Below are 26,875 nucleotides of genomic sequence, written 5' to 3' on the forward strand. Positions count from 1 at the left end.
CAACCATCCAGCTTTCTACCTCAGAGACAACTGAACTATGACAGCGCACAGAAATGAGACATAAGCAGATATAGAAGGTCTGGAAAGACAGTGCTATGGAGAAATGTAAATGACAAGGCGAAGGCCTTGGCATCAATTCAACAGTGAGTTTAATTAACAGTCCTCCAGCTACCAAGGAGATAACCTTTGGAATTCTCTCTGCCTTCTCCAAGATGGCTATCCTTAAATCCTACATCTTCCACGAAGCCAAAGTTCGTCTGTCTAATTAATCTGAAACACTACCTAAACTGCCAAGGTTCAGAGTAAATTATTATTAAAATGCTTGTCAAACATTTTCAGGCAGGGATCATCCATATGTCAGCAGCAGATACTTTGTATCCACATCAATACTTTATTCCAAATTGTTGCTTTTTATGGAGTCATACAAAACAGAAGCAGACCCATCAGCCCATCATATGCATGCTAATCCTTGCACTTATCTGTATTATTTATCCCAATTATACCTCTACTTTTTTTAGAGTTATAGAGTCATACAAAACAGATGCAGACCCATCAGCCCATTATATGCATGCTAACCCTTGCACTTATCTATACTATTTATCCCAATTATACCTTAACAATTCAAGTGCTGGTCTAGATGGTTTTAGCTATAGCGAGACTACCTATTTCCACTACTCTTTTTTGTTTTATAAATTATAAGCAATTATAAAAATTGAAAAAGTTAAAATATGGCCCAATAATTCCTCAACACGAATGAGAAAAGATGGGAAATTAATTTATTCTGACAGAAAGTTAAACATCAATTTAAGTGTAAGTGGTTCTATCTTGGGGAAACAGGACAGAAGTACACGTTTATATTTGTTAAAAGGTGTTAGTTACGTGCAAGATATTAACATGGAGACATGGCCTATCACATTCACAATCACCTATTCACACCAATTTTACATTAATCCTATTTTCTATCCTCCACATTCTCATTAACCCCTGCCAAATTCAACTACTCCTTTATGCAGGAGGGGAATTTTACAGTGACCAGTTAATCTACTGTTTGCACGTCTTTGGGATGTGGGAGGAAAATGCAGCACCGAGATGAAATCCGTATGTCTCATGGTCCCAGGGAGTACAAGCAAAATCCAAGGTCAGGTGTGAGACAACGGTTCTATTAACTGTGTCAACAATGGCTTTCCTCATGGCCATTTACCAAAGTCATGGATCCTTCCATTGAGGGGCACAGTGTTATCGATTTCTTAGGAACTGCAGGATTGGCAGGCGGAGGATAGCCTGGGCCATGGTTTGGAAACCTTTACCATGGCACCATACAAAGTTAGGTTAGCACAATGTTTTACACAAAATGGCAGAACATTAGGACGCTTGCTTTCTTGAGCTTTTGGCAAACTTAGGGGCCTTTGTAAGGATATTGTACGTTAGTGTGTTTAATAGCCGAGAAAGATTTTTATTACTGGCTAGATTCTCAAGGACAATAGTCCTGCAGATTTTACCTTGTTAATAGTACCTATCTGAACTCTCCCAAGGAATTTCAGGATGACTATGGATAAAGATAGGTATAGTCCTTGTGGGAGAGATTTAAATTGTTGCAGGGCAAATTATGAGCGCATTAGCCAGCAACTGAGAAACGTTAATTGCGAACACCTTTTCTCTGGCAAGTTTGCTTCAGACATGTGGAGGGTGTTTAAAGATCAATTGCACAGAGTAAGGATGTTGCCTACATGGATTTTATTAAGGCATTTGACAAAGTCCCTCATGGGAGACTAATCCAGAAGATTGAGGTGCATGGAGTCCGCAGCGAATTGGCTGTTTGGAAGATAGAGAGTAGTAGTTGAAGTGACTTTTCAATATAGAGGTCTGTAATTCGTGGTGTTCCACAGGGATCTGCTCTTGGGCCTTTGCTGTTTCTATATAAATGACCTGGATGAAAATGTAGATGGGTGGGTTAGTAAGTCTGCAGATGATACCAAGATTAGTGGAATTGTGGATAGTGTAGAAGACCGGCAAAGAATACAGCACGTACAGCTCTGTTGCAGGTATGGGCTGAGAAATGGCAGATGGAGTTTAACCCAGATAAATGTGAAGTTTTGCACCTTGACAGGGCAAATGCAAGAAGACAGTACACTGTTCAGGGCAAGACAGTGTAACAGTGTTGCTGAATAGAGAGATCTTGGGGTCCAAGTTCATAGTCCTTGAAAGTGACTACACAGTCAATAAGGTGGTTAAGAAGGCTTATGGAATACTTGCTATTAGTAGTTGAAGCATTGAGTTCAAAAGTCAAGAGGTTATGTCACAACTTTATAAAACTCTGCTTAGAACACATCTGGAGTATTGCATACAGTTCTGGTTGCCCCACTATTGGAAGAACATTGAGACTTTGGAGAGGGTGCAGGAGAGGTTTACCAGGATGCTGCCTGGTTTAGAGAGCATGTGTAATCATGAGAGGCTGGATAAACTGTTTGTTTTCTCCGGAGCACCGGAGGCCAAAAGTGTATCTGACTGAGATTTACAAGATTATGAGGAGCATAGAAAAAGTGGACAGAGAGTATCTGTTTCCCAGGGTTGAATGTCTAATGCCATAGGACATGCATGGAAGGTGAGAGGGGATGTGAGGAGTAGGCATTTTACTCAGAGAGTGGTGGATGCCTGGAACGTGCTGCCTGCTATGGTGGTAGAGGCAAATACATTGGAGGGTCTTAAGAGATATTTGGATAGGCACATGGATGCAAGGAAAATGGAGGGATTATGGACATGGTGTAGGTAGGAGGGGTTTGTGTGTGGGTGTTTTCGATTTGCTCTTTAGATGGTTTGGCATGCCATTGTGGGCTGAATGGCCTTTTCCTGAGCTGTACTGTTCTACATTGAAAGTTCTAATCCAACCAGTCACCACAGCCAGTGCAGTCCACCAGAAGGGAAACAATTTACCTTGTGATCAAAGCCAGACTTCCCAGCTGCCATAGGAGGTCACCCATTTATTTTCTCACCTTCTGTGTTTTGACGCTTCAATTAAAGGCAAGTTGTTGCATCTATCATGACTTACCGAGTGATTTGTTATAATTGGAAAACATACCAGCGCCAAAGGGGGGGGGGTTCCAATTGCCCAATTGCCTACTAAAGATCACTTCAATTAAATCAGATTAATATGGCAATTAAATAACTGCTTCAGAGATCCAGTGAGCTTGCTGTTTGCGTCAGAGTGCTGCAGAGATATAGTTGTTGTGCATTCATTAAATTTTATCGCGTGGTTAGGAGATTGTCAGTGCTATGACTCAAATACCTGATACGTGATCCTAACGAACTTCATTTAAGTAAGCAAATTCATTCCATCATCTGCAAGCCTATGTTACCTCCACCTCTCACCTCCCAGCCTTTGTTGCTATTTCCACTCTTCCCTCCTCCATGTGCCTATCACAGTCAGACTGGAGGGTTCATCTACTGAAGCTACATATTTGGGTGGAACTGTGGAATAAGGAAGGGATGTTAATGGGATTATATTACAGACCTCCCAATAGTCAGCAAGATTTAGAGGAACAGATTTGTAGAGAGATAGCAGACAGTTGCAAGAAAAATAAGTTGTGATATTAGGGAATTTAACTTGCCACATAGTGACTAGGATTCCCATACCATAAAAGGACCATATGGAATAAAGTTTGTCAAATGTATTCAAGAAACTTTCCAATGTATAGAGGTCCCAGCTAGAGAAAGTGCAATACTAGATCTCTTATTAGGGACGAAGTCAGGGCTGGTGACATGAGGGTTTTTCAAGGAGATTACAATAGGTTATTTTAAGAGATTCCTGGATGGCTACATAGAGTTTAGCAAAATAGAGGGCTATAGGTAAAGCCTAGGTAGTTAATAGACAATAGGTGCAGGATTAGGCCATTCAGCCCTTCGAGCCAGCATGGCCATTCACTATGATCATGGCTGATCATCCACAATCAGTACCTTTTTCCTGCCTTCTCCCCATATCCCTTTACTCTGCTATCTTTAAGAGCTCTATCTAACTCTTTCTTGAAAGAGTCCAGAGAATTGACTTTCACTGCCTTCTGAGGCAGAGCATTCCACAGAACCACAACCAAATTCAATCCCTCTAGCAATGAAGGCCAACATTCCATGTACCTTCTTGATAACCTGCTACACCTGGAATCCAATCTTTTGTGATTCATGCACAAGCACCCTCAAGTCCCTTTGCACATGCTGCAACCTTTTACCATTTAAATAATAATGTGATCTTCCATTTTGCCTTCCAAAGTGGATGACCTTGCATTTTCCAATATTGTACCACTTGCCAGACCCTTGCCCACTCACTTAACCTATCTATATCTCTCTACAGACTCTGTATCCTCTGCACAATTTGCTTCTCACTCAATTTAGTATCATCAGCAAGCTTAGACACACTACACTTGGTCCCCTCTTTGCTAATGTATATCGTGAACAGTTGCGGGCCCAACACCGACCCCTGTGGCACACCGCTCACTACTGATTGCCAGCCAGAGAAGTGCTCATGTATCCCAACTCTCTGCTTTCTATTGATTAACCAATCCTCATCCATGCTACACATCACCCCAAAGGAATGCCTGCAGGGTTGTATATGGTGACATATGTGTACTTTGATAACGAACTTACTTTAAACTTAGCCTCGTGCCTTGGATATGCCCATTAACTCCCAGATGAGATTTTTGCCACCCATTTACACACCTGGGGCAATTTACAAGAACTAAAACAGGTACCAACTAGCACCTTTTTGAGACATGGGAAAAACTGGAGAACCCAGGCAAGTCCCAACATGGTTGCGGGGAGAATGTGTAAATCCCGCTAATATTTCATATCCTCTCAAAAAGTTAGCAGGGGTCGGAGTTAGCCACATCTGAGCGTAGTCATTCTCATAGAATTATTCATTTCAGCTAGTCCTCAACTCATCCCTCTGGCAGATAAACCAGTATCTTTCCACACTGACCACTCAGGAGAAACATGGGACTTCAGCAACCATCCCTAAGAGTGCCTGCTGGAGGCACTACTGACTATGCTGCTGGAATCCAGAACGTTGTAGCTGTGTGTATTTAATATTTAGATTATGAAAACACTCAGTCCTCTTTTATTGTCATTTAGAAATGCATACATGCATTAAGAAATGATACAATGTTTCTCGGCAGTGATATCACAGAAAACAGGACAGACCAAAGACCAACACTGACAGAACCACGTTATTATAACATATAGTTACAGCAGTGCAAAGTAATACCATAATTTGATGAAAAACAAACCATGGACACGCTAAATAAAGTCTCAAAAGTCCCCGAGTCAATCGACTCCTGAGCCCCCGATAACAGGCGGCAAAAGGGAGAAACTCCCTGCTATAAACCTCCAGGCACTGTCAACTTGTCGATGCCTTGGAAGCAGCCGAGCACAGCCGACACTGAGTCCGTCCATCCAAAAACTTCGAGCTTCTGACCAGTCTCTCCAATACAGCCTCCCAAATGCCATCCTCTGCCGAGTGCCTTTGACATCTCCCCGGCACCTGAAACACGCAAAGCCGAGGATTTCGGGGCCTTCAGCTCTGGAGATTCCGGTTATCACACAGTAGCAGCAGCAGCAGCAAAGCGGGCATTTCAGAAGTTTTCCAGATGTTCCTCTATACTCTCACGTCCGTCTCCATCAAATCAGAATTGTGCACGGTCCCCTACTTGACAGATTACTGACGTCACCACCAAAGTGGCCGTGCGTGCTGCCGTCGCGTCGCCATCTTCTCCTCCTCCTCGTTCGAGTAATTTTTTTGTATGTGTGTGTATGTGTATATGTGTAAATGCGTATTTTTGTGCGTGTGTGTGTACAGTATGTGTATACAGTATGTGTATATGTGTACATGTGCATGTCATCATCTACCTGCTGAACCGTGTCTACGCCCACCTGGACAAGCCAGCGAGCACTGTGAGGGTCATGTTTTTTAACTTCTCCAGTGCGTTCAACACCATCCGCCCTGCTCTGCTGGGGGAGAAGCTGACAGAGATGCAGGTGGATGCTTTCCTGGTGTCATGGATTCTTGATTACCTGACTGGCAGACCACAGTACGTGTGCTTGCAACACTGTGTGTCCGACAGAGTGATCAGCAGCACTGGGGCTCCACAGGGGACTGTCTTGTCTCTCTTTCTCTTCACCATTTACACCTCGGACTTCAACTACTGCACAGAGTCTTGTCATCTTCAGAAGTTTTCTGATGGCTCTGCCATAGTTGGATTCATCAGCAAGGGAGATGAGGCTGAGTACAGGGCTACAGTAGGAAAATTTGTCACATGGTGTGAGCAGAATTATCTGCAGCTTAATGTGAAAAAGACTAAGGAGCTGGTGGTAGACCTGAGGAGAGCTAAGGTACCGGTGACCCCTGTTTCCATCCAGGGGGTCAGTGTGGACATGGTGGAGGATTACAAATACCTGGGGATACGAATTGACAATAAACTGGACTGGTCAAAGAACACTGAGGCAGTCTACAAGAAGGGTCAGAGCCGTCCCTATTTCCTGAGGAGACTGAGGTCCTTTAACATCTGCCAGACGATGCTGAGGATGTTCTACGAGTCTGTGGTGGCCAGTGCGATCATGTTTGCTGTTCTGGGGCAGCAGGCTGAGGGTAGCGACACCAACAGAATCAACAAACTCATTCGTAAGGCCAGTGATGTTGTGGGGATGGAACTGGACTCTCACGGTGGTGTCTGAAAAGAGGATCCTGTCTAAGTTGTATGCCATCTTGGTCAATGTCTCCCATCCACTACATAATGTACTGGGTGGGCACAGGAGTGCATTCAGCCAGAGACTCATTCCACCGAGATGCAACCCAGAGGGTCATAGGAAGTCATTCCTGCCTGTGGCCATCAAACTTTACAACTCCTCCCTTGGAGGGTCAGACACCCTGAGCCAATAGGCTGGTCCTGGACTTATTTCCTGGCATAATTTACATATTACTATTTAACTATTTATGGTTTTATTACTATTCATTATTTATGGTGCAACGTCACGAAAACCAATTTCCCCTGGGATCAATAAAGTATGACTAGTGACTATGACTATGTGTATTTGTGTGTATGTATGTGTGTGTTTGTATATGTGTGTGTATGTACATATATAGATTAAGCATTTTTGGTCATTTAATTACATTAATTGCATACATCATCACACTACCAAATGATAAGTGTGCATCTCGCTTAAAGACAGAATTACACCAGCATTCTTCTGTCTCCCATGTATTCTTTGAATTAGTTGAATGTTTTGAAGTTACAAAACATTACATTAGCTTCTAGGAGGAGCTTGTGCCAAATATGAGTATCTGTACAAGGGAAATCTTACTGTACTCTGCACTTAATCAGCCTGTGGCAGTATTGGGACCGCTATACCCTCTGTCTCACCCCTGTGGTGTTCGCTCAAGTCTTACTTTCACGCTGACATTGTGGAACTAGAGGCCCACAAAATGAGCTTGATCAACAATAGGTGAACCCGCTCACAACTGACCGTTCATAAGGCAGTCTGGGCCATCAGCAATAGACAGAGAGCATAACCCTCACTGCACCGCAGTACAACTTAACTCTCATTCTATTACCATCAAGCCTGAGCAAAACTCTAGCAAAGCACGCAGAAAGCTTGCCTAAAGGTGATGGGCTCGTGTAATGAAATACATCACCAGACTACATACATTTCACTCCTAGACTGCAGCAGTTCAAGTAGGCAGTTCACTATCACTTTCTCAAGGACAATCAGGAGACTGGGATATGAATGCTGGTTTTGCTGTTAACGAACAGCTTGCAATGTGCCTCCTGTCCCATCTCAGACAACATCCCTTTCTGGCGATCACCCTGTTGCTCTTTCTCAGGACATTGCCAATTTATATTTGGACCACAAATTAGTGTAAATTAGGGATTATTTATGACGTATTTACTTATTTTATTTAATACAGCACTGAATAGCCCCTTTCACCCTTCAAGCCGTGCTGCCCAGTAATCCTCTGATTTAACCCTAGCCTAATCACTGGGAAATTTACAATGACCAATTAACCTACCAACTGGTACATCTTTGAACTGTGGGAGGAAACAGGAGCACCCGGAGGAAACCCACATGGTCAAGGGGAGAACATATAGGCAGTGGCGAGAATTGAACCCGTGTTGCTGTTATTGTAAAGCATTGTGCTAACCACTACACTACAGTGCCACCCTGTTACTTGGTGGGAAATAAAGAAGGGGTGGGGTAGTGCTCTGTCCATCCTCTCAGTGTTTGTTTGACTGTCTAAACTCAATCAACATGAATAAATTCAGCAAAGTTAGTCAAAAGTCAACATGTGAGGTTAATGTGTTTCAGAAATAGGCCTTTAATACTTCAGCACACTGGGCTGCCTTCAGACCAAGCTCCTCTCTGACAGCTCAAGATTGTATATTTTACCAGTTTTCAATACAATGCCACTTAACACAGTGAGAGTTTGGTTTAATTTGAATCAAAATCTTGCTGGTGACAAGACAGCAGGGACTTTCTAACCTGGGGCTATCCTCCTTACAAGAAGCCTAGAAATTCACCTTTGTGCACATATACACTGCATTTACTATTCAGGCCATGCGTTAGGAATTTTGACCAACTTATGACGTTCCTTATTTTGAATCAAATTCCATAACATACAAATTACAACCCCGGATCTTTTTTTAGTGCATTTGAACAAGCCAGTGTAGTTATCTGTCAACATCCATGTGTCATCACAGGATAATTGGAGAAGTTTCCTGATGGCCTCTTAGCAAACAAGGCATATGGACAGGGAGCATGGAGAGCCGCAGTGGAATACCTCAGTCCTCAATGGATTGAGGAGATGCCATGGGAAATGCTGAGAAACACCAAGGCAATCAAAATATTTGAAAAGTAGCAGCAATTCTGGATGAAACAGTTCAGAATGGTGGATAATTTAAAAACTTTGGATAAGAGCCAAATGGTTCAATATGCTACGTACCTTTTTTTTTATTGCAGACCTCGGTCATGATAAACTGAGAATAGAAATGTCTCTGTGAGCTACAAAGGTTCACTATTTAATGAGCAGTGCAGTTTCAATCCAGCCCCTGGTGTTTGCCAAAAAATTCTCCTAAAGAGACTATCTCACTCTGATGATGTAAAAAAAATTCTGTTCAGCAGATTTTAAAGTGAACACAGATTGGAAATGGACAATCTACTCACTGGCATCTTTCTCTTCACACACCATACTCAAAGAGCACTTGCTATTAAATCTTAAAACCAAATGCTTCATAATTTTTTCTTGGTCCTTCAAAAATAAGCAAACAGCAACAGCATTTAACAGCATCTCCACCATGTTTTCAACATGTTTCAACATGTTTTGCACAATCTGCCCATGTTTTCATGGATAACAATCTCCTATCAGTTCAAACTATTACCCGAATAATGCTTAAATCAGACAAGTATCTCTGGTATTTACTTTGCTCTCCAAATCTTCTTTCCTCCAAATTCATCTCCACAAAAAATCATTATTCCAAGATAGGTTCCTTCAAACAGAAGACACTGGGTTTGGAAAGTTTAAGATACTGCCCTAATTAGTTTTCTTCTCATCCTTTATACTCCTGCAGGCTTCCATTATAACTTAAAGTCTGCAATTCTTGACTGTCATTTTGAAGTTCAAACATTACTCCGAGTAATTAGCTAAGAGCTATTAGACAAGACCAATGTGGTCTATAAAAACCAATGCAGGGACTGCAGCAAATATTACATCAGCTAAACTAGGAGAAAACTATCCACAAGGATTCACAAACATCAACTAGCTGTGAAGCAGCATGACCAACTCTCCCTCGTCTCTACCCATGAAGATCGAGAGGGGCACAAACTCGACTGGGCACCAATGAAAGTCAGGGTGCAAGCAAACACTCAGCATGCAAGAGTGTTTCTGGGAGCGTGGTTTTCCACAAACAGTTCTGCAAACAAACACGTAGACCTCAATCCTACTTTTGAGTCAATATGGGCAAAATTCCTGATCACAGGGCATGAAATTTGCCACACTGCTAATTAGCGATGAGATTTCTTCCCCACGTCACAACTGAGTTTCTGAAATGGTGTCCAATCAGCTGAATAAAGGCCAAGCATTCAGAGGACACATCATAATCAACAGCATATTGATGATGTCTTCTCATATGGTGAGACAATGTTTGCATGTAAATTGCCAAGAATAACTCATCTCAGCCATTACTCCGAGAATTGAACATCCAGCCTAACACTAGTGTAACACTGTTGCAAATTTAAGTGTCCTCTTCCAATTGAGATGCTAACACAAAGTCCTTATATTCTCCCAGGTATAAAATGAACTCCCCGATCATTATTTTGAAATATGTTATGAGATGTTCTCCCTTGTGTCTTGGCTAGTCTATTTCTCACACATCATTAAGGAACAGATTATCTGATCACTTTCACATTGCTATTTGAAGGAACTACATTGAAATGAAAATTGTTCTGCGGAATAGGATGTTGGATACCCTGTAGTCTGGAGATCTCTCTCCTCTAATCCTAACCCAAACTTTTGCACACCACAATTAATATTTATTCTTATAATTTTTAGATTATTCTCTGAAACTTTACAGAGTATCATTTTATTTTAGTTATCCAAATAAATCACAACTTTATGCTGAGTGGACCTACTACTACAATTTTAATTTAGAAACGTAGAAACATAGAAAACCTACAGCACAATACAGGCCTTTTGGCCCACAATGCTGTGCTGAACATGTACCTACTTAATAAATTACCAAGGGTTACCCATAGCCCTCTATTTTCCTAAGCTCCATGTACCTGTCCAGGAGTCTCTAAAAAGACCCTATTGTATCTGCCTTCACCACCGTTGCTGGCAGCCCAGTCCACGCACTCACCACTCTGTGTAAAAAACTTACCCCTGACATCTCCTCTGTACCTACTTCCAAGTACTTCAAAACTGCCCTTGCTTGTTAGCCATTTCAGCCCTGGGAAAAAGCCTCTGACTATCCACACGATCAATGCCTCTCATCATCTTATACACCTCTATCAGGTCACCTCTCATCCTCTGTCCCTCCAAGGAGAAAAGGCCAAGTTCACTCAACCTATTCTTGAAAGGCATGCTCCCCAATCCAGGCAACATCCTTGTAAATCTCCTCTGCACCCTCTATAGTTTCCATATCCTTCCTGTAGTGAGGTGACCAGAACTGAGCACAGTACTCCAAGTGGGGTCTGACCAGGGTCCTTTACAGCTGTAAAATTACCTCTTGGCTCTTAAACTCAATCCCATGGTCATTGAAGGCCTTCTTAACCACACTGTCAACCTGCGCAGAAGCTTTGAGTGTCCTATGGACTTGGTCCCCAAGATCCCTCTGATCGCTACACTGCCAAGAGACTTACCATTAATGCTATATTCTGCCATCATATTTGACCTACCAAAATGAACCACCTTACACTTATCTGGGTTGAACTCCATCTGCCACTTCTCAGCCCAGTTTTGCATCCTATCAATGTCCCATTGTAACCTCCAACAGCCCTCCACACTATCGGCAACACCCCCAACCTTCATATCATCAGCAAATTTACTAACCCATCCCTCCCCTTCCTTATTTAGGTCATTTATAAAAATCACAAAGAGAAAGGGTCCCAGAACAGATCCCTGAGGCATACCACTGGTCACCAATCTCCATGCAGTATATGACCCATCTACAACCACTCTTTGCCTTCTGTGGGCAAGCCAGTTCTGGATCCACAAAGCAATGTTCCCTTGGATCCCATGCCTCCTTACTTTCTCAATAAGCCATGCATGAGGTACCTTATCAAATGCCTTGCTGAAATCCATATACACTACGTCTATGGCTCTACCTTCATCAATGTGTTTAGTCACATCCTTTAAAAATTCAATCAGGCTCATAAGGCAAGACCTGCCTTTGACAAAGCCATGATGACTATTCCTAATCATATTATTGTCATAAGGTGGGTGGCTGGGAATGGACCCAAGTGCAAGACACAGACACTGAAGTACTAGGGACAGGACTAAGATACAGGGCGATGGCAAGGACATGGACAGGAAAACCAGGAACCTGGAATGGGACTGAACAAGAGAGCTGGAGCCCGGGCTTGGACTCCGAGCCAGAGACTGGACAAGGACCTAGTACCTGGGTCTTGCCTCTGGCTCAGACCCCAGAACTAAGCAAGCACGAGGCTAGAGCCTACAGGCTCGAGGCGAGGCCGAGGCCGGAGGCAGGAGACTTGAGGCGAGGCCGAGGCCGGAGGCAGGAGACTTGAGGCGAGGCCGAGGCCGGAGGCAGGAGACTTGAGACTTGAAGCGAGGCTCGGCTCCTCCTAGGAAGGGCGCAGTTCACCTGGGCAGGGTGTGGTTCACCACCCAACAGAAGCAAGGGACAGGAAGGGACAGAACCAACCCCAAGTAATGGCAAGATGGCCTGGCTTACCTGGGCGGAGGCAAGGGACAGGAAAGGAGCTAGATACGGGGTGGCTCCAGGACCAGACAGCAAGACAAGGTAAGGCTACTGGCAAAGCAAGGCAAGACAAGAACTTCAGGTGCGGTGAGAGTTACCGGCAAGACATGGCAGGGCTTCAGGCAAAGCAAGGCGAGACAGAACTTCAGGCGGGGCGAGCATTACCGGTAAGACATGGCAGGGCTTCAGGAAAATCGAGGCAAAGCGAGGCTTCAGGCCAGGAAACAGAATGCAGGGGAAGGGATACAAGGAGTAAGGACAAGAACAATCCAGCATCCAAGCCCTGGTCTCTGGAAGTATTTATGCAGCCAGCCCCAACGAGCATCAGCTGCCTCAATTAGCTCAACAAGGACAGAAACAGGGTAGATAGGAAAACCTGGAGCAAGGGTCGATGGACCGGACTGTGAACCGGAATACGGACTTCATGGACCGGACCATGACAATTATGCCTCTCCAAATATTCATAAATTCTGCCTCTCAGGATCATCTCCATCAACAGAGCGGTTTTTCTGTGCTCAGTGTCAGATGTGGGAGGACATGGAGACTCCCAGCCTCCCGGATGACCACACCAGCACCAGGTGATTCGAGCTGCAGCTCCTTAGAGACTGCGTTAGGGAACTGGAGATGCAGCTCAATGACCTTTGTCTGATCAAGAAGATTAGATTAGATTAGATTATGAGGACACTCAGTCCTCGTTTATTGTCATTTAGAAATGCATGCATTAAAAAATGATACAATGTTCCTCCGGTATGATATCACAGAAACACAAGACAGACCAAGACTAAAACTGACAAAAACTACATAATTATAACATATAGTTACAACAGTGCAAAGCAATACCGTAATTTGATAAGAGCAGACCATGGGCATGGTAAAAAAAAGTCTCAGAGTCCCGCTCGCCCCAACATCTCACGCAGACAGTAGAAAGGAGAAACTCTCCCTTCCATGAGCTTCCAGCTCCGCAAACTTGCTGATGCAGCATCCTGGAAGCACCCGACCACAGTCCGACTCTGAGTCCGTCCGAAAACTTCGAGCCTCCAACCAGCTCTCCAACACCAAGCACCGAGCACCATCTCTGCCGAGCGCTTCGACCCCGCCCTGACCGCTAAGCAACAAGCAAAGCCGAGGACTCGGGGCCTTCTCTTCCGGAGATTCTGGATCACACAGTAGCAGCGGCAGCAAAACAGGCATTTCAGAAGTTTCACCTGATGTTCCTCCGTGCTCTCATGTCTGTCTCCATCAAATCAGAATTGTGCACGGCCTCCTACTTGACAGATTACAGATACTCATCACCGGAGAGGCCGCGCGCGCTGCGTTACGCTGCCATCTTCTCCTCCTCTTATAGGCCTCTTGAGGAGGTGATAGAGAGGAGCTATAGGCACAGGACCATAGGAGACACTGTTGGGGGAGATGGCCTACCTGAGGGAAGCAACAGTGGCCTCTGGCACAGAGTCTGGCCCTGTGGCTCAGAAGGGTAGGGAAAGGAAGAGGATGGCAGCAGTGATAAGGGACTATAGTTAGGGGGTCAGATAGGTGATTCTGTAGATGCAGGAAAGAAATGCGGATGGTAGTTTGTCTCCCAGGTGCCAGGGTCCGGGATGTTTCTGATCACGTCCACGATGTCTTGAAGTGGGAAGGAGAACAGCCAGAGGTCGTGGTACATGTTGGTACCAATGACATAGGTAGGAAAAGGGAGGAGGTCCTGAAAACAGACTACAGGGAGTTAGGAAAGAAGTTGAGAAGCAGGACCTCAAAGGTAGTAATCTCGGGATTACTGCCTGTGTCACTTGACAGTGAGTATAGGAATAGAGTGAGGTGGAGGATAAATGTGTGGCTGAGGGATTGAAGCAGGGGGCAGGGATTCAGATTTCTGGAACATTGGGACCTCTTCTGGGGCAGGTGTGACCTGTACTTGAATTAGAGGGGGACCAATATCCTGGCACAAAACTTTGCTATGGCTATTGGGGAGAGTTTAAACTGGAATTGCTGGGGGCGGGAACTGAACTGCGAAGTGATGGAGGAAAGGGAGGTTGGCTCACAAATAGAGAAAGCTTGGAGACAGTGCGAGAGGGAGGATAGGTAGATGATAGAGAAGGGACGCGCTCAGACCGATGGTTTGAGATGTGTCTATTTTAATGCGAGGAGTATTGTGAATAAAGTGGATGAGCTTAGAGCATGGATCAGCACTTAGAGCTATGATGTTGTGGCCATTACAGAGACTTGGATGGTGCAGGGGCAGGAATGGCTACTTCAAGTACCAGGCTTTAGATGTTTCAGAAAGGCCAGAGAGGGAGGCAAAAGAGGTGGGGGCATGGCGCTGTTGATCAGAGATAGTGACGTGGCTGCAGAAAAGGAGGAAGTCATGGAAGAGTTGTCTACGGAGTCTCTGTGGGTGGAAGACTGACCAGCGCTCAGTCGCATTCATGTTTAATAACCAACAGCAGGGGAAAAATCAAAAATGATAAAATTCTGAGGTGGAGAATCGAACTCTCCACCTACAACTATGACATCATGTACAGGCCTGGGAAGCTCAACGAGCCCTCCGATGCCCTATCCCGGGGAACATGTGCCAGCATGCAGATCGACCGGCTATACGCCCTACATGTAGACCTTTGCCACCTGGGGGTCACCCGGCTTTTCCACTTCGTGAAAGCCCGGAACCTGCCTTACTCCCTTGAGATCAGGACGATGACCAGGGACTGCCAGATCTGTGCAGAGTGCAAACCGCACTTCTACCGACCCGAAAAGGCACAACTCATCAAGGCCACCCGCCCCTTTGAGCGACTGAGTGTCGACTTTAAGGGCCCCCTTCCCTCCACCGACCGCAATGTGTAATTTCTTAACGTTATCGACGAGTACTCGCAGTTCCCCTTCGCCATCCCCTGCCCCGACACCACTACCACGTCAGTTATAAAAGCCCTGCGCAAGCTCTTCACTCTGTTCAGATACCCATGCTATATCCACAGTGACAGGGGGTCCTCGTTTATGAGTGACGAGCTGCGCCAATATCTACTGGCTAGGGGAATTGCAACCAGTAAGGCCACGAGCTATAATCCCCGGGGGAATGGACAGGTAGAGAAGGAGAATGCCACAGTGTGGAAAGCCACACTCTTAGCCCTCAGGTCAAAGGGACTGCCGGTCTCCCGCTGGCAGGAGGTCCTTCCTGAGGCACTCCACTCCATCCGCTCCCTGTTATGCACAGCCACCAATGCCACCCCTCATGAGCGGCTCTTTTCTTTTCCCAGAAAATCGACCACTGGAACCACCCTACCAACTTGGCTGATGTCCCCGGGGCCAGTGCTGCTCCGGAAACATGCAAGGAGCAATAAACACGCCCCGATGGTCGAGAGGTTTCACTTACTTCATGCGAACCCTCAGTATTCCTACGTGGTTTTACCTGATGGGTGAGAGGACACGGTCTCCATCCGCGACCTGGCGCCCACAGGAGCACTGGGCCCCTACCCTGAACACTCCGTGGTGACTATTAACCCCGTACCCACCAATGTATGTACCTACGAGACACCGCGCACTCCCAGCCGTACACAGACACCACACGACACTCCTATACTGGGCGCGACGCACACGCACGAGGGATTAACAACGCCTAACGTGCTGACACCTCAAGTCAGGCCGGAGCCAGCACAACCGCCATCGCCGGTGCAATCACTACCGGTGCTACGTAGATCACAGTGACGGACTCGACCACCTGATAGACTTGACCTGTAAATATACTTCTTGTAAATATTGTCAGTCACTTCACCCCGCGGGACTCTTTTTAAAAAACGGAGGGGTGAATGTGATAAACCATATATATGTTGTAACTGGGTTACCTGTCTGGACACACCCCTCTGCTGACTGCCCCTGTGGCTCCTCCCACAGACCCCTGAATAAAGGTGTTTCGCCTTGCCCCTCCCCCTCAGTCTGGGGGCAGACACTCACCGTGGAGGTCGTATTGTACAGCAAATAAAAGCCTTTCAGTATTTTACCCAATCTCAGTCTTTTGGAGTCGTTGAAGATGCTTCATCGTACAAACAATAAATCAAGCAAACAGCATTCAGAACTGAAGTTCACAATGCCAGGCATCACTGCAGCTGATTTAGAAGTCAACAGAAGCCGATTCAGAAGGCCTCAGTCCAGCACAGAGTTCAGCAAACCCCATGGAGCACTGAGCCAAACCAGTCTGTCTCTCGCCTCCGACCATTTCCATCCCTTTTTAAATAAAAACTCTTACCCCTTACACGTATGATTTTCAGACAACATAGGAGTTAGGGAAAACCAACCTGCACACTATACTGTAGTTCTAACTTTGTTGCTCCCCATCTAAGATTGTGTGGAGAAGATTCTTTTGCCCAACTTGCCATATACAGTTAGTCAGATTTGTAAAAGAAAACACACAACAGAACCCGTACTGAAAAGTGCTAGAGGTCATCAGAAAGGGAAATCAAGAGGTTTAAAATGGAGCTTCCAGCTTGCTATTGCTGGTTTTATCCACCACCACCATCACCGCCCCCCCCCCCCCACACACACACACACACACACACACACACACACACACACACCCACCACACACACACCCACCACACACACACCCACACACACACACACACCCAAACACACACACACATACACACAAACACACCACACAAACACACCCACACACACACACACACCCCCAAACACACACACACACACACACACACACACACACCCAAACACACACACACACACCACACAAACACACACACCCAAACACACACACACACACACACACACACACCACACAAACACACCCACACACACACACACACACATACACACACCCCCACCCACCACACACACACCCACACACACACACACGCACACACACACCCCCAAACACACACACACACACACACACACACACACACACCACACAAACACACCCACACACACAAACACACACACCCAAACACACACACACACACCACACAAACACACACACACACACACACACTACGCAAACACACCCACACACACACACACAAACACACCACACAAACACACCCACACACACACACACACCCCCAAACACACACACACACATACACCACACAAACACACACACCCAAACACACACACACCACACAAACACACCCACACACACACACACACACACACACACACACCACACACACAACCCCCCCCACACACACACATATACACACCCACCACACACACACACACCACACACACACCCCACACGCAACCTCCCCCACACCCCCCACACACACACATACACATCCACCACACACACACACACACACACACACACACACATCCACCGCACACACACTCCCACACACACACACAGACACATATACACACCCACCCCACACACACACACACACACACACACACACACATCCACACACACACAGACACATATACACCCCCCCCACACACACACCATACACACACACACACACACACACATATACACACACCCCCACCCACCACACACACACAAACACACACACACATCCACCGCACACACACTCCCACACACACACACAGACACATATACACACCCACCCCACACACACCCACACACCACACACACACATCCACACACACACACACACACACACACACACACACACACACACACACGCACACACGACATACATTCTCTGCAAATATGCTTAATACTGCCATCAGCATTCAGTGTTTCCTTATCAGACAGATAATTTGATAGGAGGTGGGAAGACTGGGAAATCACAAGGGGCACACCACCTCTACACAACCTGTTAAATATAGATAAAGCCAGGCTTCACTTGGCGCTAGAATCAGGAGCACTCCACTGTGATGCCTTTAGGTGACCCAAACCAATCCACAATTGTATTAAGTTAGACCATAATTAAGGTGCTGTCCCTCAGTCTGCAACTTTTTGTTTAAGCAAGGGCCATTATCCATCATACTAACTATGGTTAGGGTCCAATAGATCCCTAGCCTTTTTAATCAATGTCATTGGGAAGGGATTGTGGTTAAGCACAGCAGTGTGGCTCCTTGCTGAGTAATATAGAAATGAGGATGAGGAATGACATTAGAATCTAGGCTCTCCTGCTGTATGTTGGAGCAGACAGAAATATTCTCCCGTACTTTGCTTTTGCCTTTTGCTACGGTTGTAAATATATTTGAGGTTTACACTGGAGCTTTAAACACAGCTACGTCTGGCGTCACTGTCCATTCCAATAGGAGACAGCGAGTTAGTTCATGTTTAGAAACCAAGTACACTGACAAAATGGGATATGGAGGGCTGTGGTCGATGGCAGTGGGCAGCTTAAATGGTTTTGGCATGGACTAGATGGGCCGAAGGGCCAGTCTCTGTGCTGTAGTTCTCTATGACTCTGTAAATGTCCTGTTTCGGTCATACATAGTTTCCAGATTGAGCGATGAAGTACATGGCTACGGTGCAGAGCTTGTCTTGAGCTCATCAGCTTGCATGACCACATTCCAAACAGTAGCCAATGTTAAAACACTGAGCACTGGGAGGTGAGTATTTTAACCTTCAGAACATACGGGAATTGGGAGCCAAGACTTATTACAGACTACAAATGCACCAATTGTAGCCTTGATGCAGCACATTAAACTGCAGAGCTCAGTGTAATAAATAGTCCTTAAACAGCCCGATCATTAAGGAGCTACAACTACAGAGTTCACATTTAGACCAGAGAACATTTTGTCAACAAATTCTTGAAATCTGGGAATAAGAGCTAGTGAGCATTAGTTTTGTGATCTCTGTAAACATCTAAGTGTCTTAACTGATGGTCTTCACTCTGCATTATAACTGAGGTTTTGAAGTGATTGTGCAAGTTTAGCATAATGACACATTGAGGTAGACATTGAAACTTAGAGCAAAAGAGATCAAATGATTTGTATTTTATGTATTCCCAAACTCAGTTGTGACATTGGAGATGAACAAGGAATGGGGTAACGGTTTTCTTACATGGAATGCAATCAATATTGATGCTTTTTATTCATTTCCTCACAGTTCTATTGTCCAGCTTGAAAATTCTATCAAATCCCTTTCATCCACTGGGAGAAAGGATGTCCTGCTGCAGTTATATAGGGCCTTGATGAGGCTGCACCTGGTGTATTATTTATATTTGCATTCCTTGCCTAAAATTCTTACAGTCCTTGGCATTCTGGATGTGGGAAGGATACTTTCCCTGCAGCCGAGGAGTATAGAACCAGCAGTCAGGTTCAGAATACAGAGCACTGAGGAGAAATCTCAACACTTAGGGCAATGAATCTTTGGCGTTGCCTATCCCAGAGGGCTGTGAATCCTCACTCACTGTGTTTATTTCTATTGTTAGACTACTTATTTAGTTTACCGCTCTTTGGTCGGCCCAAAACATGATGATCTACCAGCACATGGAGATGTCCGTGGGTGAATGCTGCCAACTGGCACATTCTCGGCTGCAGGAGTACGTGCTGATGGACGCACTGAAACTTGGTGCAGCCACTGCAAGGGCCCGGTGGGGAAGGACCACAGTTTAGGGTTCTTCTCTCGCGGGAGTGGGAGGGGTTGGGTGGCGGGGAGTATACCCCTCAATAATGATATGGTAAGGTGAACCAACAGAGTGCCACATGGATGGCCAAAAGTGTGAATATCTAGAGACCATAATGGAAATGTATGTAAAGGATTGACAGACATTGAATGGTTTATTGTACATAATTTAATTTTTGAATAAAGTATATTTTGGTAAAAAAAATTATTTAGTTTAACTATTTAATATGTATACACTTACAGTAACTCACAGGATTTTTTTTCTCTGTTATTATGTATTGCATTGTACTGCTGCTGCAAAGCTAACAAATTTCAGGGCACGTGCCGGTGATAATAAACCTGATTCTGATTCCGTTCAATTTTTGGATATTAAAGCAATCACAGCATATGAAGATAGTCAAGGGAAATTGTGCTGAGGCGGAATATCAGCCAAGATTTTACTGGATGGTGGAGCAATACTGAAGGACCAGATGGCCTACTCCTACTCTTAATGCTCATGCTTTGTAGATTTGTGTCCACTAGTGCATATTGCCTCTCATGCACTATGCTTCAAATTAATTTTTTTTATTTTTGTTTTAAGATCCTTGAATACTCTCACTCAGTCCTATATTAATAGTTTACTTCAGTACTCTAAACTTCTTAGAGCTCTACACTCCTCCACCTCAGCCCATTTCTCTTCCCCTTTCATAACCCTCCTGTCAACATTTAACCTTCTTTTAAAGTCAGCTGCACACAGATATTACCTTGCTGCTTATGTCTATTGCAAATTTGCTGAACACTAAATTGCGCTACATTCCCCTAAACGAAACGAGTGACTATATTTCAAATTTCTCCAGTGATTCTGCACGTCTTGAGGTAAACAATGGTTCTTTGTAAAGCATGTCTGACAACTTCTGGACTGCGTGGAGAAACGTGGAGAAACAGAATACCTGGATGTGAAAGGCCTTCATTGGGACCACTTTCCAGTCTGATGCTCCTTTGCTTCCTGGTAGATCCCACGATGTGGAGAAGATATAACCTGACCACATCTTGGGTTATGTGGTTATGGCCATAACAAGATGTTTAATGTTATTTTTTAACTAGTATTACTGAGGTACAAAACTGTCCAGGCTCAGGAAGCCTATGGTTAATTTAAATGTGATTGCATTATGCTCAGAAGAAACGCCTGTTAAACTAAGGCTCCTACCACCTGACTGATTAATGCAGTTGTGGAAACATCACATTCAGATGAGGGACAAAAGATAATATATACACTCAATCACCACTTTATTAGGTACCTCATACCTGAACAAGTGGCCAGTGAGTGTATAGTGTATGTTAATGGCCTTCTACTGCTGTAGTCTATCCACTTCAAGGGGTTGAGATACTGTTGCTTTCCTGTCACCTTGAACCAGTCTGGCCATTCTCCTCCGATCTCTGTCACTGAAGCATTTTCGCCCACTGAACCGTTGCTCACTGAATGCTTTTTTTTTGTTTTTTGCACCACTCTCTGTTAATTCTAAAGACAGTTGTGCTTGAAAATCCCAGGAGATCAGCAGTTTCTGAGATACTCAAACCCACTCCATCTGGCATCGACAATCATTCCACGGTCAAAGTCACTTCGATCAGATCTCTTCCCCATTCTGATGTTTGGTCTGAACAAGTGAACCTATTGACCATGTCTGCATGCTATTGTGCATCGAGTTGCTGCCACATGATTGGCTGATCAGATATTTGCATAAATGAGCCTGTAAGAAAGTGGCCCCTGAGTGCAAATATTAGAAGGCAGTAAGGGTGGGGATGAGTGACAGAGAGTCCACTCCTTAGCTTTGATCTAAGAAGGATTTCTTCCCAGAGCCTTCTTTTTGCAACAGACAAGCTGTTCATCTGCAACTCACTTGTATGGTTTTCTCATCTGTATGAACTGTACTTGTGGTTGGAAATCCTTCCTAGGATTATAATCTCTGTTAGAATTATTCCTTAAAATAAATGTGTTCATTTAAAATAAAACAAAATAAAATAACAAATGTTTTGTTAGCTGTAAAAATCTGCTCCTTGTTTAGGAAGGGGTCTCATCGCTTGAAATGGTAATTATTGACAGCAAACTCTTTCAGAAAAGAGACTAAAGTAATTAAGTAAATCAATCTTTGAACTATAGGCTGATACAGTGTAATCTGCCTAAACAGAAGGTACTCGTAGACACCGATAATTATTAGACTTAAGGTCTTAGCTTACATTTAGGACTTTAGAATAGGTTACACTAAATATCATCATGCCATACACTATGATCAAGGCATTATGTGTGGATGGTATAATCACAAAGATTTTTTTCCATAAACTCCCACCAAATATGTGGAGAAGGAGATGTGGTCGATGGTGTGTAGGTGGAGGAGTGTGTTGTGGATTTAATACTTCAGTAGTATTGTAAATATATTGTTTGATTTCAGAATTCTTGTTCATTTAAATACTTCATTATGGGTTATATGTAAAAGTACATAAATGGCATACATCATCACACCAAGTCATATATGCATGCCTCTCTTAAAGTAAAACTGAACTTTACATGCATCTCTTGGCTCCCCTGTTTCCCTTTCAATTGGTTTTATGTTTTTAAGTTACAAAACGTAACAGTAGCAATGAACTACCTACTTGTTGAAGTGCAGCAAGATGCCAGAGTTTTTAAAAAAGCACTACAAGATATTTGAGTAAAAAAGAGCAGTGTAACACTTGTCTCTTTGGAGGGGGAAGAGAAAGACCACTGAGTTTTAAAAAAGGCAGAATACGGAAGAATTCATGGGTTCATAAACAATGACTACTGGAGTGATAATGATCATTAATATTAAAAAAGCAGAAATTGCTTACTACATCAAAAGATAGATGCATTTGATTACTCAACAGATAACTGGCTTTCATGTACAGAGCTAATTGATCAGATAGTTAGAAGCAAATGGAATAGCCAATGAAAAACAAAAAGCAGTTTTGCTGAATGCATTGGGGTTGAAGGCATACAGTTTGATTAGAAATTTAACTGCTTCAACCAATCCAGCTGATATTGTGATAGTAATGTAAGCACATTTAGAACTGAAATCATTGATGATTGCAATGGAGGTTTGAACTAAAAGCACGAAACATGGAAATACTCAGCTGATCAAGGGACATCTGTGGAGAGTAGTGGCGTCACATCAAATAAAAGTTCCATGCTTTTGCCTCTCTCGATGTCCACAACTTCCTCAAGCTCCACTATCCTATGAGATCTTTGCATTCCTTCAATTCTGGACTTTACACATCCAGGTTTTCATTACTACATTGCTGGCAGCCCAACTACTATCTGCCTATGCTGTAAGTTCTGGAATAACTCCTCCCTCCACTAACCTTCCAAACCCTCAAACCCCTCTGGCTCTCTAACCAACATAACATTTGTCTCTTAACACTAACTTGCTGTCTACCTTTTGACTCCCCTTACATAACTTGATGAAGAACTACTTGTTAACATTCCTATGAAGAGACCAAGGACATCTATACTCTGGTAATGATCTTTGCATCATCAGTAGGGATGGGAGGGGTTCTGGAGAATTGGAGGATTGCAGATGTTGTTCCCTTATGTAAGAAAGGGAGTAGAGATAACCAAGGAAAATATAGAGCAGTGAGTCTTACTTCAGTGGTTGGTAAATTACAAACATAGAAACATAGAAAACATACAGTACAATACAGGCCCTTTGGCCCTCAAAGCTGTGCCGAACATGTCCCTACCTTAGAACTACCTAGGCTTTTCCCATAGCACTCTATTTTTCTAAGCTCCATGTAGCCATCCAGGAGACTCTTAAAAGACCCTATCGTTTCTGCCTCCACCACCGCCACCGGCAGCCCATTCCACACACTCACCACTCTCTGCGTAAAAAACTTACCCCTGACATCTCCTCTGTACCTACTTCCAAGCTTCTTAAAACTATGCCCTCTCATGATAGCCATTTCAGCCCTGGGAAAAAGCCTCTGACTATCACCACGATCAATGCTTCTCACTATCTTGTACATCTCTGTCAAGTCACCTCTCATCCTCCATTGCTCCAAGGAGAAAAGGTCGAGTTCACTCAACCTATTCTCATAAGGCATGCTCTCCAATCCAGGCAACATCTTTGTAAATCTCCTCTGCACCCTTTCTATGGCTTCCACATCCTTCCTGTAGTGAGACGACCAGAATTGAACACAGTACTCCAAGTGAGGTCTGACCAGGGTCCTATATATCTGCAACATTTTCTCGCGGCTCTTAAACTCAATCCCACGATTCGTGAAGGCCAATGCACCGTATGCCTTCTTAACCACACTGTCAACCTGCGCAGAAGTTTTGAGTGTTCTATGGACTCGGACCCCAAGATCCCTCTGATCCTCTACACTGCCAAGAGACTTAACTATTAATGCTATATTCTGCCATCATATTTGACCTACCAAAATGAACCACCTTACACTTATCTGGGTTGAACTCCATCTGCCACTTCTCAGCCCAGTTTTGCATCCTATCAATGTCCCGTTGTAACCTCTGACAGCCCTCCACACTATCCACAACACCCCCAACCTTCGTGTCATCAGCAAATTTACTAACCCATCCCTCCACTTCCTCATCACAAAGAGTAGGGGTCCCAGAACAGATCCCTGAGGTACACCACTGGTCACTGGCCTCCATGCAGAATATGACTCATCTACAACCACTCTTTGCCTTCTGTGGGCAAGCCAGTTTTGGATCCATGAAGCAATGTCCCCTTGGATCCTATACCTCCTTACTTTCTCAAGCCTTGCATGGGGTACCTTATCAAATGCCTTGCTAAAATCCGTATACACTACATCTACAACTCTACCTTCACCAATCTGTTTAGTCACATCCGCAGAAAATTCAATCAGACTTGTAAGGCACAACCTGCCTTTCACAAAGCCTGGCTGACTATTCCTAATCATATTATGCCTTTCCAAATGTTCATAAATCCTGCCTCTCAGGATCTTCTCCATCAACTTACCAACCACTGAAGTAAGACTAACTGGCCTATAACTTCCTGAGCTATCCCTACAACATCCGCAACCGTCCAATCCTCCAGAACCTTTCCCCTCCTCATTGATGATGCAAAGATCATTGCTGGAGGATCAGCAATCTCCTCCCTCGCTTCCCACAGTAGCCTGGGGTACATCCCATCCGCTAACGGTGACTTATCCAACTTGATGCTTTCCAAAAGCTCCAGCACATCCTCTTTCTTAATATCTACATTCTCAAGCTTTTCAGTCCACTGTAAGTCATCCCTACAATCGCCAAGATCTTTTTCTGTAGTGAATACTGAAGCAAAGCATTCATTAAGTACCTCCACTATTTCCTCTGGTTCCATACACACTTTTCCACTGTCATACTTGATTGGTCCTATTCTCTTACGTCTTATCCTCTTGCTCTTCACATACTTGCAGAATGCCTTGGGGTTTTCCTCAGTCTAGGGAGGTGCCAATCAATATTTAGGAAATTAAAATCTCCCACCACAACAACCCTGTCATTATTACTTCTTTACAGAATCTGTCTCCCTATCTGCTCCTCGATGTCCCTGTTACTATTGGGTGGTCTATAAAAAACACCCAGTAGAGTTATTGACCCCTTCCTGAGCAGGGTGAACATTTTGCCGGCGAGACAGTGCCTCCAGTGCCTAATAGCTTCCACCATGGCCTGGGTCTCTTTCTCCACTGCGGAGTCCCGAAATTCAGGGCCTTGAAGGGTACGGGAGAAGAACGCCACCAGTCTTCCCGCCTGGTTGAGGGTAGCAGTCAGCGCAAATTCAGAGGCATCACTCTGTACCTGGAAGGGAAAGGACACATCCACCACGTGCATTGCTGCTTTGGCAATGTCCTCTTTTATGCGGCTGAAGGCCGCGCGGGCCTCGGCTGAGAGGGGGAATGTGGTGGACTTGACCAGGGGGCGGGCCTTGCCTGCGTAGTTGGAGACCCATTGGGGGTAATATGAAAAGAAGCCCAGGCACCTTTTGAGGGCTCTGAGGGTGTTGGGAAGAGGGAGTTCCAACAGGGGGCGCATACGGTCAGGGTCAGGGCCAATGACTCCATTCTCCATGACACACCCAAGGATAGCAAGTTGGGTGGTCCCAAATACACACTTGTCCTTGTTATAAGTGAGATTGAAAGCTTTGGCCGCTTGGAGAAATTCTTGGAGGTTGTTGTCGTGATCCTGCCGGTCGTGACCGCAGATGGTGATGTTATCCAGATATGGGAACATGGCCTTCAGTTGGCACTGGTCCACCATCCGGTCCATTTCCCTCTGGAATACAGATACGCCATTCGTGACTCCGAAGGGGATGTGCAGGAAGTGATAAAGCCTGCCGTCCGCCTCGAAGGCAGTGTAAGGGCGGTCCTCCCGGCGGATGGGGAGCTGATGGTAAGCAGATTTTAGGTCTATGGTCGAGTACACCTTGTACTGTGCTACCTGATTGACCATATCCGCGATGCGGGGTAGAGGGTACGTGTCGAGCTGCCTGAACCTATTGATGGTCTGGCTATAGTCCACGACCATCTTATTCTTCTCCCCGTTCTGAACAACGACCACCTGCGCCCTCCAAGGACTTGTACTTGCCTCAATGACCCCCTCCCTGAGCAGCCGCTGCACCTCCGACTTAATGAAGGCTCTGTCCCCCGCGCTGTACCTCCTGCTTTTAGTTGCCACAGGTTTACAGTCGGGGGTCAGGTTGGCGAACAGCGGTGGGGGAGGGATCTTGAGGGTGGAGAGGCCACAAGTGGCGTCGGTAGTGTGACAGTTGGCATGATGTTGGGTGGGATGTGCGGGTCAGTGTGTGTGTGTGCTCAGTAGCGGGGTACGTGACGTATCCCTACAAAACTGGGG

This window comes from Mobula hypostoma, chromosome 7 (genome assembly GCF_963921235.1).
Source record: "Mobula hypostoma chromosome 7, sMobHyp1.1, whole genome shotgun sequence".
Lineage (NCBI taxonomy): Eukaryota > Metazoa > Chordata > Chondrichthyes > Myliobatiformes > Myliobatidae > Mobula > Mobula hypostoma.